This window comes from Anopheles moucheti, chromosome 3 (genome assembly GCF_943734755.1).
Source record: "Anopheles moucheti chromosome 3, idAnoMoucSN_F20_07, whole genome shotgun sequence".
Taxonomy (NCBI): domain Eukaryota; kingdom Metazoa; phylum Arthropoda; class Insecta; order Diptera; family Culicidae; genus Anopheles; species Anopheles moucheti.
In genome coordinates, this window is record NC_069141.1 from 81,761,583 (window position 1) to 81,775,515 (window position 13,933).

Below are 13,933 nucleotides of genomic sequence, written 5' to 3' on the forward strand. Positions count from 1 at the left end.
GATCTTCCCCTTGTTGATGTCAACCGAAAGGGTAAGAGCTTCCTTTCCTTCCCACGGAAGCGATTCGTGCGATGTGCGCAATAAGTGCATCATAAAAGAAAAATAGTTGAAAGCAACAAACCTATCATGTACATCACCGCCCATAAAACCCGCACCACCACGATCATGATCATGAGGGAGGCTCACTCCCGTACGTGTCGGTACTGCGATGGGACTGCGTTGGTGATGCTTGGCCCCCTTTTCTGCAGGCAGTGTGGCTGTAAAATGGTATCACGATGTCGTTTTACTGCTTCTAGCGCACTTGCGTAGATGGGTTGTATAAGTCGCAGAAGAAGTGATCAGTTAAAGTGATCGGAGCTATAACTCTGTGTGATTTAGACACTTCAGGGGGTTTTAGTAACATTGTTGTACTAAATAGAAAGCGGAAAAGTTAGTCGTTAAATGAACGGGGCTCTGGAATATGTAATCTTCATTAATTTGTTACTACTCTTAACATTAGACAAGTGTCTAACATACATCAGCTCTAATTGAGACAATTAATTTATCATTGATTTAACTGCATAATGCTTGTAGAATCTAAAAATCATCGTTCTTCACCTCACAAAACTGGAGTAAATTGCGTTTAAAGCTTACCCGACAGGAGATCCTTGACCATTTATGATATCTTGAGGTTTTGTAGTAGTACCTATAGAAGTTCTTCTGAATTATTTCAATTCAACTACCTAGATTTTTAAAATCTAGGAGAGAAGAGTATGTCTAAATTGCTTCTAGTCATTTTGTGCTCGATCAAGTCTCTTGAATCGTATGTTTCTATTATGTTGGAATATCATCCACTTACCATAACCCAGCCACTGTATGAAACACAACATGAACAAATGCAAACAGGTGGCCATACACTTAGATCTCGGGCGGTCAGTACATCTAAAGCGTCCACCAACACTCTGAGTTACAACAAAGCACGTTCAATATTTGAACGCAATTCCAGTAAAAGACTCAAATCTTTCTACAAACAGCTTCTAGCGGCGCATCGCGCAAGAAATGTCTTACTAGTGAAAGGTTCCGACTTAGACAACCGAACCCCAAACCCGGGATCCGTCATTATCCGTCTCACCCATCTCAGCCCTCGCAAACCAACGACCAAAATCAGTCATACGAAACGAGAAACCATTGATCGACTCTAGCATCTTTTCGTGCGTGTCCGGGACCTCTTAAGGGTGACTTGAGCCCCCCGGGAAGCAATCTCCGTAATAGGACGCACCGCACCGGAGTGTTTGCACGGTGACCACCACGGTTGACGCGCGGGCTTTTCCAACTCATTCGATTCATAACCCGACACCGTGCGGTGTGGAAACGATTCGGAAGACGTTCAAAAGAATCAGACACCGGGACGGGGGAGCTGTGGGGGAGTGGTCCGAGCTGGTGAGGCTTTCTTTTCTCGATTCGCTTCATTCGGACCGAGTTCTTTGCACACTGGACCACTGGAACACCCTTTTCAAGGGACCTAACGGTGTGAGTGTGTATCGTCGTTTCGGTTGTCGGCGTCTTCGTTTTCTTTTAATGAATGAACGGACCAAGTGCGCCAGTGCCTTTGGGTGTGCGTATGCTTCCCACAAACCGTGGAGATCCCGGTGAGTCCAGCAGATGACGCAGCTAGGCTTCAGCTAGCTTTGCGAGCAGTCCCTTCTGCGATCAAGTGCGATCGTGCGCACAGTTAACAGGTAATAATAATCAGTGCCTTGACGGGGAATTGATCTGCAGCTGCTCGCATTAGACGTCTAACGGAGGTTGGCGCTGGAGCTTATAGGAACCGGATCGGGAGCTTTTGTGACGTCCGCAAACCGCCTGCAGGGGTTGTTACGTCAACTTTTAATACGATTCGATCCTGTGTTGTATTTATGTCACACATCTTTTACATTCAACGTCCCATATTTTGGATCTGTTAAGAACTCCTTCTGAACTGCTGCACTTGCCAATGAGCATTATAAATTTGAATCACGCCCGGTAAGAAACCCCTGCATAAGCACCAAAATGTAAAACGTGCCAGCAGCCAATCTCAGACACACCGTTTCCGAGAAGATAGTCCAAGAAAATCCGACACCGACCTGTTCTCCTGCACGACACCGTAGGAGGCTGCTAAACCTGTTTCTTTCTGAACCCGCCACGACGCTAGTAGAGTTGTGACCGCGGTTCTCCACCAGGAGGGGCCACCAAACCAGGGGTGAATGGGCGCGTGAACAACATGCGCCAACGGGAAGGCGCACATATATATACGAGCGTCTTGTGTTCGCCCGTTTGGTAGCTTGTTTTGCGTGTTTGCGTGTCTGTAAAGCTGTGGGATCAGGATCCCTCAGGGAAAGGGATCTGCGGGAGAGCGCGTGTCTTTTGGGTGCAGCAAAAGGCTTTCTTCTCCATTTCGACCACACGCTAGAAGATATTATGAAAGCTTTTGACAATCTCACCTGAATGCCGTTTAAGTGAAGCGAGCTACAGCAATTAATATATCTATAGCGTGTACAAACAATTTATTTGTGCAATTTGAGAACAGATGATTAAATATGGCCAGGAGAAGATTTCGACTTTTAAATTGATTTTGCAGGGGAGTCACATATGTCCGGGATGCAAAGCAGACGATTTTACATGAGGTCACGACGCCACGTATACAATTAGACTAAGTGGATATGGTCGTTTCGAACCTTAGACCTTTCGACTACTAAACCAATCGCTTACCACTGAGCCAACAATCCGTCACAACATGGTGATGATTAATATCAATGTGTTAAGAACATTGAAGAAATTGCTTCTATTGTGAGCTTTATCATTCAGAAAAAATATCTTCAAAGAAAAAAAGCTTATCTTTTCTTATGTGCTTCGTTCAAATGCTTGAGTGCACACCCACCCTGCACTCGTGTAATGTCCAGGGACGAATCAAAAGCACTCATCGTGGTGCAGACATCGTTCGTCAATGGCTCTGCGGAGCAGTTGGTGCTCGCCACGCACTTTAATGTGTTTCTTTTCCAAGGTGTCACACTGCTGTACTCTGACATGCTAATGGAAGTAAAGGCTACGGGGACGCGAGTCACAGACGTCGCCAAACAAAAGTTTTGCGCCTCCACAGCATTATGGTTGAGCAACGCTGGTGAGCAATATCATTATTTGAGCAATATGAACAACTTTCCAATTCTGCATAAAACACGCAATAGAAGCAATGTTTTTTTAAAGACTATTTTATTCCAAAACAAATTTGTCCAATGCCTCAGAAACTGCTAACACAAAAAAATGGTGACGACGTAGACGAATGGCTAGTGGAGCGAGCAACCCGTACGCGTGATCCTGCACAGCGAATGAGGATTAGCCTATTCTTTTTTAGTCGCACCATCTGTGCCTGATTGGCGGCTTTCGAATATCTTCATCCAGTTGCCGTCCCACGTGTGACTGACAGCTAACTAACCTCCAACTCTACATCATTCTTTAATTCTGCCGACGCCAAAAGTGAATCAACGCCAACGCGCTTGGTGAGGTTAGTGTCCCCAAATCCCAAACCAAACATGCACAAACGGTAACCAAATTTATTCATATCCAATGGTTTCCTCGGCCATGACTCACATGGTCGGTCCACCCGAACTTGGCTCTCGCATAGGTTGTCCAGTCAGCAAAATGTTTCTTCCAAGGGTCTTCTGTACAGCTATGGGGATGTTGTTGTCATGTTCATGGAACTGAAGAGGTCAGTGTCTGACCCTTTGAATAAAAAAAAACATAACCTTAAAGGAGGTTTATAAAATTGTCAGAAGGTTTAGTAACTTTATTATTGAGTTAGAGTTTGACCAATCCTATCCTATATGGTTGGGAACTGGTTTAGTTGTAAGATCTTAGGATTAGGTAAACATAATACAGCTGTCCACGTAATGTTAGACTTGCTTTTACAGACAGCAAGTCGACTCAGTTTGTGTTTTTGTTTTCAGAGCTGGCAAGGTTTTGGTTACACTGCGGGCCCTTCTAAAATTCTTTTCTTGTAAAGCGAGGCGTTTGCCTGCGACAGCTGAAGCTTGCATATTTCGCTGCTGATTTATGATATTTTCTTTTACACCATAACGATCGGAGTTCTTCCAACTACAATTTGAACATTCGACTCGTCTTGCTTTTTTTTGGATCTTTAAACTACTTCGACTAACTCTAAACTGGATAAATGGATAGATTCCATGGGGTTTCTTCAAGTTTTATACTGATCGAAGTCTGAAACAGACGGTTTCTTTCGAACCTTCTTTTTTTTTGGATATAGTAAGATCACGATCTTAATCGAATTTCTCCTACTGCCACTGTCTGTTGTTTAACAATCAGTTCCTATTGTCTGATCAGTCTATAAATATCCTATACATGATCGTTTACCTCCTGCCACGATAAAACATAACGATTTCTAGAATCATTTGTCGATTATTGTCCATCTTTCGATGATGACTTCCTTCAATTGAATACATCGCTCTTGTATTTCCGCATTTTCTTAATGTACATGCCCAGCATGACTAATGCTTGTCGCTCGAAAACCCTTGTACGGACATAACGATACGAGACAGACCCCGGATGATGATGTCTGTCAACCATCTGGTCATAATTATTGTCACTGCTAGTAAATACAAGAAACGGGACCACAGCCACCCCAGCCAGACGGTATCATCGTCGCAAATTAATATCCGCATCCGCCCATTCCCGGGGGCAACAAATTTAGCCACGATGTCAACGAATTTTGTTTCCTCCATCCCGTCCCGTTTTGGTGTCTCATCGGTGGCACTGCTGCGTGCGAATGGTCGATGGTCGAAAGGTCGCGTACGACAATTATAGTGCACATCCTCACTGGGAGGAACATAATTTTCTCCCCCACCGTGTCTGCCAACCTTTATCTGCAAGATGAATGGGGATTTTTGTCTTCCTGCTAGGATTGGACGCGACTGAACTGACGGACACGCCATAAAGAATGAAACGCTCTGCAAACAACTAAAGCAGCAACAAAAAAACACGCAACACACACGCTCGCGAGGGCAATGATCGTGAAAGACCGGAAAAAAGGATTATACAGTTACTGGGGCTGGAGGATGTGCGCATAAGCCTTCGAGCCATAGGCCGGCCGGGTGTGTGTTGGGACGTTTGTGGAGTCCATCATTGCGCGGAATATGCTTTTTTGCTCCGCTTTTAGCAGAACGGCCCGCCGTCAGATGTGATGCGCGTGGGACGGACGCGGGTAGACGGCAACATAGACAGCCAGTCTGCCCAGTTTGACCGATTATGGAGGTGGGAAGTAATGCAACCGGCAGTAAACGTACAGGAGAATGCTGCTATCTGCAACAAGTCGTTGGACATCGTCCTCTTTCTTCTTCGTACCGCGGCCGCCTTTCAGCCTCACAACCTACGACTGTTCCCTTTTTCGCCTCGTTTCGCTTGAGAGCGCTAGGCGCTGTCGATTCTCAGGCAGCAGCGGAAAAAGAAATGCATTCGTGACCATGAATTAACAGTTGTTATTAAGTGATCGGTTGCGGCTGCATGCTTCGCACAAGCGCTACTACCACTCAAGATTGAAAACATTCAGCAAAAAAAAAGCCTTCTTCTCGCAAGGTATCAAAAAGCGTTCGATAGATCTCTGAACCCTCGCCAACCATCACTAGCCGCACAATCTCGACACACGATACGTCGAACTCATAATCATCAAATTCTACACCGCAATTGTACACTGCCCCGTGGTGTTTAAAAGGTAGCAACCAAAGGCAGATGCGGAATCTCGCGTTGTCTTCAAAGGGAATGATCGGTCGATCGGTTATCTTCTACGCTGAGATGCTCCCGCCCTTAACCGTCGTGTGTCGTGTTAAGCTCGAGCGTGTGGTGGTCCATTGCGCGGTCATTGTTTGACTACGGGGAGGAGAATGTCCTCTGCTGCCCGAAAGAGGGGAAAGAAAACAAGCAAAGGATGGGAGTAGCCCCATCCGGTAGCCGCCGGCGGTGGCAACGGCGACTTGCGTTAATGATTTAGTAAATAAATCAATCGAATCGGAAATGAGCAAAACAAATAGAGTTAATGCGTGTTGAACGAACGCGCGCGGCGGTGGTGGTTTTGCTTTTCGGTGGCGGCATTTTTTTTTTCCATGGCCTCTAAACAGTACAGTAAAAGCACCCGGCAACAAACCGATTATGGGATTGGCTTTGCTTCGGTGGTTGTGGTCCGTCTTTAGCGGTGTTATGAATTTGTTCAACATAGTTGCGCGTGAACGAAGGGAAAAAATATTGAGAACGGAACCGGAGCTTTGCCTAGAAGATCGCCTGGATATGGGGTCTGTAAACCACAAGCTTTTGATTTATGTAGTCATTTCGTCAAGCTGTGTTATTTCTATGGGAATCTGAGATTTTTATGTTGCCAACCACTTCTTGGAAGAATGTAAGACAATCACTGCATCATATTGAAGATGCAGTCAATACCGCAGATTTTAATTTACAGACCAAACTAGACAAGATGCATGAAGATGATACTTCCAACAAATGCTTGAAATAGTTGAAAACTGCAACAGTCACACGCTTTGGTACAGTACCCGGAACGAGCAGATATACCGCAGACATCAAGAATTTACTTCGCTGTGGTTGTCGATCAGCGTCCGTAACTTCCACCGATCGCCAGTACACAAATTTACTTCACACGTTTTAGCGTTACACCATAAACGCGCCGACACCGTGCCGCCAAGGGAGACACTCTCCACGGTTCTTCCTATCCATTCCTGGTGCTGGTTTGTGCGTGTTTGTCCATAACATTTCTCCTGCGTGTGTTGGTCGTGCTCTGTATGCTTACCATTAGACACTACACGCGGAAAGAGTAGTGGCGAGACGTGACGAACGTGTTTGAAGTTAAAATACCCTTTGTTGAAACCAGCAACAGTGAGGGGCTTCCGAACCGAAATCATTCAAGGGCGGAAGGTCTAATGCAGTTGGTGTACTACAAAAAAGCTAGAAGTCGAGGTACTGGTCTAGTCTAACATTGACTGTGACCTAGTTCTTAGTAGTAACCGAATATGTGCTCGTAACAGCCTAGTCTGGACTAGTTCTTTTACAACCTCCACTAGTGACTGTTAAGATTCGGGGGTTCTCTTGCGATATTGCAACCTGACTCCCTATACTAGATCATCGTCTGGCAATGATTACCTCATAAAATCAGACGTCTTCGTACGATACACTGCGTAACCCTCACCAGGCGAAAGGTAAACGAATAATATTATTGCTCTACTCATCACACTTCTCTCGCTATCTGGCGCCTTTCTAACACATCGTGCGTCTTTTGAGGACATGGTGTGGAATTAACACCAAGTGTATAATTTTCCGTGTCACGACCTACATCATGAACTACAGGAGACTTCTGATCATGCATTGAGTAGCTGCAGTACTGCATCAACACATCGAACAATCTTTCCTTCAAAATCCACCTCTTCTGGAAGCTAAATTTCTCATAAAAAAGAGGACATTAATATTGACACACCTGGCGCGTAATGTTCCCGACCACCCAACCTGGTGGACGGTGGCCAAAAAATCCCAACAAACTTACCTTTTTTTGGAGGAGACACCAGCTGCTTAGAGACACCTTCATGCCACGGTTTCGCTTCGATTATTCATTGACCCGCACAGCCCGATTGGTTAGCCAATTTGTCCATGTATCAAACCGTTATTAAATTTATTGTTTACTACGCATCCGATCGTATTTTCTTCCCACCGTTTGGGTTTCGTTCCAAATTCGAATGCCAAGAATAAGGGTAACGTACTGCTGCTGCCCATTTGGGACACAGTATTCCTTTTTTTTTCGATCCCCGACTGGCACGTCTTCGGTAAACGGCCGACCGAGACAGTGGTCGACAATTGATGGCCAAGTTTAGCTCTCGTGAATTTAAATATGGAGAACTTGTCAGAAGGGTTTTGACTAAACAACAGGGTGCGAAATTGCTTGATGTTTTTACGGAACAAAGCCATAATTCGCAGTCCAAAATATTTTGGTCACACAATGTCAACTGTTGAGTAGAAATGTAGGGTAGAGTTATTAGCTACTACTGAGAACAAGTTCTCCATTTATCAATAATAATGATCATGCTAAGGCATCAACCAATTCTAAAAATTCTTACAGATTAGTTGAGCATACCTATCATTACCGAATAAATTAATTAAAAGACTACAACTTAACCAGTTAAGACCTGACAACAACCATGAATAGTTCGCCATGGCAGATCACTTCAGTTCTGATCTTCAAAAATTAATAATTTGGAAAAATCTTAGTAATTGGCTTATCGACTCGGCCGGAATTAGCAATAAATATGTTACTCGAAATAGTGATCGTGAAACGAATGATCCACTATTTATTTTTTCATAGGTTAGGAAAGGCCTGTTGCTGAATAAATTTGCTATGTAGTGAAATAGAGGTATACTCAAACATAATAAAATTTCAATGTTGAGTAACTTTATGTAACGAAACTTTGTGCTTTGAAAATTTTTGGGATTTTAATCTAATCTATCATTTCAGACTAGTTATGACCCCAAATGTAATTGATGTACTGGGTAATTTCTAGCCCACAAAGTACATTTGTTTACACTTCACCCCAAACAGCTTACCAACCACTGAACTAGGACGCAATCGTTGAAAAAGGAGTCTTAAAGCCGGTTCCTTCGCTTCCAGCATAAACATGGCCACACGGCGTTGCCCAAATGTGGGTGAAGACGAAGACAAGTGAATCGATTAATAATTCATGACACGTAGAAACATTTACGCGCTTCCCACCCATTCCCAATCGATCCCCGTGGTCGTATCGTCCCGTTCCAAAACTGGCTTGTATACTGTTTGTGTACGGTCGTAAAGTTTGAATCTGCTAAATAGTGTACGCCAGAACATCGCCATAGCGTTCGATGACTCTTTTGCTCGTAACTTAAACTTTAATGAACCTACCCGCGTCTGGCATTTCTCCCTTTTCCACTCTCCTCCACAAAACCGTATCCCATTAGTCCGGTTCCGATTCCGGTTTTTGGGCATGTCGCCAGAGTGCAAAAAATAGGCAGGTAGGGGAGTAGTAGATGCCTACGAGGAGTGTTCCTTCCTTCCTGTACGCTGCAGGAAGGAAGTTGTGCCAACCGATTACGACCCCGTTCTGGATGGCGATCGGACTTGTACCAGCTGTACCATAGACGGTTATCTCAAACGCATCGTGAGATATTTAATGGCAGAGTTTTTCATTCTTTTCCCCCGTTTCTGTCACATACTACAGCAACGGTACATGAACCTCGCAAGCACTAACTGTAACACATTCTGTCCGTTGAAAAGCCGCTATTTCACTCTTCATCTCATCACACGCCTTTCATGATCACTTGTTGATATCGTGTTATCATGTATAGAGCAGAGTTGGGTCACAAAAACTGTACAGTTCGTTTAATTGTTTTAAGTGAACGTTGCTGCAGTTCGCGAATAATCCTTCGGGTGAACTATCTATATAGACTGGTCGAGTGAATTATGCGTTGAATGTAAAAATGATCAAACCAGCTGTGAAGCAGATTGATTGATACACGTTGAACGGTTTGTAATGCAGGTGGAGCGACCCTAATCCGCAGGTTGAGCGAACTGCCTGTCAAATGTAGCTACATTTGATGAGCGATCTGGAACTTGCCGGTTGAGTAGAGGTTGAGAGTAGAGAACTAGAGCTAGTAGAACGAGATAAAGAATAAGACACATTTTGCATGCTATACAAAAGAACGAAAGATTCTTCAGTTCTTCAGTTCAGTTCTTCACAAAGAACGACCCAGTTCGCTCAAGTTCATACAAAACTAATGATTTGCTCCCACTTTAGTACAGACGGATTTCCAAATTTAGGAAGCTTCTATAAATTGCATACTAACAAAAGAAATAGAGAAAGTGACCCCACCATATTGTCAAAATTGATGACACGCTAACCTAAAAAAAAAGCATAAGCTCCAAATGCTCCAAAACGTTCTACAAAAAATGACGCCGTTGCTTTTCACTTTTAGAACGCACCAACGCTTTCGTTACCACACCGTGTGCGTTTCACTTAATATTCGCCGGACATTTCCAAAGTGTTTCCGGCATTTTCCTCGCTGGCCTCGATCTGCGGTCAAGTTCATTGTACCGGCTCTGTTTTGTCGGTGATGCTGCACTATCCGGAAGTTCACGTTTCGTTTCATGCGCTATATTGTCACCTAACTGTGAATGTGAATACTTTTGTTTGCCTTTGCCGTGTTTGTGTCAGCACAAAATTCCCCGGGATGTATGGTGGACACTCTGTCGAACACGGACAGATCAGTTACGGGCGCCAGTTAACTCCCAATGGATGCGTGCTGAACCGCAACGGGCAGCAAATAAAATCCACGTCACGCACTGTCGATCATCAAAGGCGCATTGAGTTGTTATTCGTAAAGTTCTTTCCGATCTTTGGTACCACTTTTTTTGTACTCATTTTGCCTGCCACACGCGCCGAGTGATCTTCGTGTGCAATATTGTCACATCCTACATTGTCAAGCCCAACTTTGGCGTGAACCACACACTTGGCGGGCAGAGTGAAGCTTGGAGAGGTATTTTGTATTGTTTTTTCATTCACCGTCACTGTTTGTTGTTGCTCATCGACGCAAACGAGAACGGCTGGTGTCGAACGCCTTCCACTTGGTGGAATTATTTGTAGAAACGACACCACCAGATATGATGATCGCACCGGAGAGTAAAGTTTGCGGATCGTGTACAGGGAGATTCACCATGAAGACGACACACGCGTTGGGCCTCCATCTCGTCGAGTCTCGTGTGACATACTTCTTTTCCATCCGCTAATTTGTAGTGATTACTGCTTTCTTCGCACCCATTACCATAACCAGTCACACTCTGCGGAAGAAGTTGCGTACAGTTTTGCATTCCGGTACGGTGATTAAACTGATAACGCAGGAGGAAAGCAATCTAACACGATTGAAATTAAAATGTTACAAGTAATTGTGTTAGTTGCGGCGCTATTTTGTTCCTTTTAATCTATCGACTGATCGCAGCCCACGATGCTCCACACCGTGCCAAAGAATTAGTAACCAGAAATTGCAGAATTTCGATGTTGTAACAGCCGTGCCCCAGTGCCCCGGTGCCTTTTTTCCCTCGCAAACGCGAACAGACAGTAAACACAATGACTTAAGGAAGACAGATTGGACACGGGCGCCACCGATTTCTGCTTCATGGATGGATAATTTGCCATTTGCCAGCCGGCGCGTCGCATTGCATCACGATCGCTTGATCTGCACAACCAACGCACTGGAAATGCACGGATTGGGACGAGTTATTTTTGGCTTGGTGTAAAAAATACACACATCAGATCTAAGCAAGTGTGATTCCAATTACAAATCAAATCCAAATTATTGCTTTTATTTTATTTAATTACCTTCGCCGAATTTATCATATCAAATCCTGTTGATATGATGTTGCACAAAAGCATGTTAGCCACTACCAATAAAATAAATGCATCCTTAAGCCCTGTGTACACGATTTGCATGCATTTGTTTTGGGTTTTTATTATTTTTATTTCAAATAACAATAAAATTACGTAGAATAAATTTAGCATACAAACTGCAGCCTTCCTAAAATAGAACCCCTCTCCGTATAATTTATGTCAGCCTTGAATTTGTCCAGCCTCTTGCCCTACTATTTCTCGCTGGCGTCTTGATGCAACGCTAAAGAGGGTTACTTTGCGGTGTGACAAATGTCGGGTTTTGTTTTAGAATTGGCTCCAGTCCCATTGCCTGGCCCATTGAGCGATTGCATTTTGGTATTGGCAACAAACGGCGAACAGTGGCGCGATCACGACCTCTAAAAACTATCGTACGATCATGTTATTACTTTCGATCGTTCGATATCATGTAAACGTTCTATTTTATCAACAGTTCTTACGTTGTTTTATTCGCCACTGATCAACAAAAACTTGCCGATTTGTTTTAAGAACTCACCCTGTTTTTTTTTTTGGTTTCCCCAGCTTTTTTCTTTCTTGCTGAAGTAATCACTTCACTTGACGTGGGCGAAACTGAACATTCACGTTCATAAATTGATACACCACCAAATTGGAAGCCGCTTGCATAAGCTGCTGATACGGCACGCGAAAAGTGTCCGATCGCAATAGCAAATGCCGGAAAAGTGCCATCTGCCAGTCCGTGCTCATGAAAACGTGCTGGGCGTCACTTCTGTCACTTCTGTCCACTGGATGATTATAAGTTTTCTTTATAAAAAATGTTAACTTGAGTTGTTTTTTTTTTTGACTGTTCACCAAAAAGACGGTTAATGGTGCGAATTGGGTAGCGCTCGGGTGAGTTTATGTTTTTTTTTTAGCTGGTAGCTTCCCAATGTTCGGCACACAACTTGCTGACAGTGTTTTATATTTTGACCACCACCTAGTGGCACACACCAATTGGCACACGCCAAAAGTATCGTACGATCGCACGAAAGAATGGAACGGAGGTTCCTGTTGCCAACAGTCACACATGCTCGGTTCGGTCGCTGGGACTTTTGAGGTTATGATGTTCCAGGTGCACCGAGTTACGTACGGGGTGTACGTTTTCTCCATCTCTCTCCCCCACCAAGACGCCATGGGAGTTTTTAAGGAGCGGGGGATGGGGGCGAAGTGTGCTGGTTTGCATAAAACTGTGTACGGTTAGCCAGGCCAAAAATAACCAAACTACCCAACAAGAAAAAAGAGTGTCTGGGCCCCGTTAGTACGCGCCAGCCATTATTCCGGGCGGTGTCAATCTTACTTTCAAGCGGAAGTTAGGTCAGTATCCTGTCAATCGTTGTACCGGGCGGAAGGGTTTGTCTTAGGTGATTTTTATCTTTAGTGCGTAATGAACATTAAGTTGTCATTCTTAAAATAATACAAAGACAAGCATTAAATCAGTGCGAACATTAAAGTGTAGAAGTGTAGAAGTATCACTAACCATGAAGCATATCTTGAAACATTGCAGCGTGTTTTAGTTAATCCGCCCATTCAGTGATAAGAACGTGATCTTAGACGAGGCATCGGTGTAGAGTGATTGTAGTGAGATTGATTCCGATCAGAGTTATAATAAATTAAAAAGAGATTCAAACGCATTGAAAACATATGAAAACAACAAACAAACCCAAAGAACTACTATCCCCCCAAGAAAAAATTGCTGAAAATATTGTCGCGAACTCAAATTCGTTCAATTTTGCCTATAAATCCATGAGAAGGTTTTTGGAATTATATGGAAACTTTTGCCACTTAAAAATAATAATCAAATATTCTCCTAAACCCGCGCAAAAATCATTTAACTTACGAATAAAGCATAATTGACATAGGCAATTAACATCAAATAAATAAAATACAATAATAATAGTCAAAGTAAAATTACCGCACAACCCCGCAAAGAAACGCACACATGATAGGTCCGTCGATTCGGATCAGCCGGAGTTTTCATAGTGAGAATAAATCCACTATGTGTGGATTTTTTGAGTCTGGCTTTTGTATGAAGATCCGATATACTCCGAGATATACTTTTTAATGCAAGACAATCGATTTCGGAAAATTGAAATCCGGAGCGCGCTCTGGCCCCGATACATACCGGATTGAACCTATACGGCAAATGGTCGGATCAACCTATCCCCAACATCGGTGGTTCAGTGGTAGAATGGTGGTTCCCGGCCGGTTCTGGGTTTTTTTTTTTGTAAATTTCAAGCTTTTTTTCTTGAATATTCGATTGTGTTTCTAAAAGATTAGAAAATTGTATAATATTATATAAATAAATTTCCCTTTAATGTTATTATTATACTTAAACGCCTCGGGGGTTTTTTTGAATGTTACAATGAATATTTAATACATTTCAATAAGATACGTATTTTTCTGTTCTTTCGCAAAGTTAATCTAACACTCTTTTCTTATTTTTCATTACA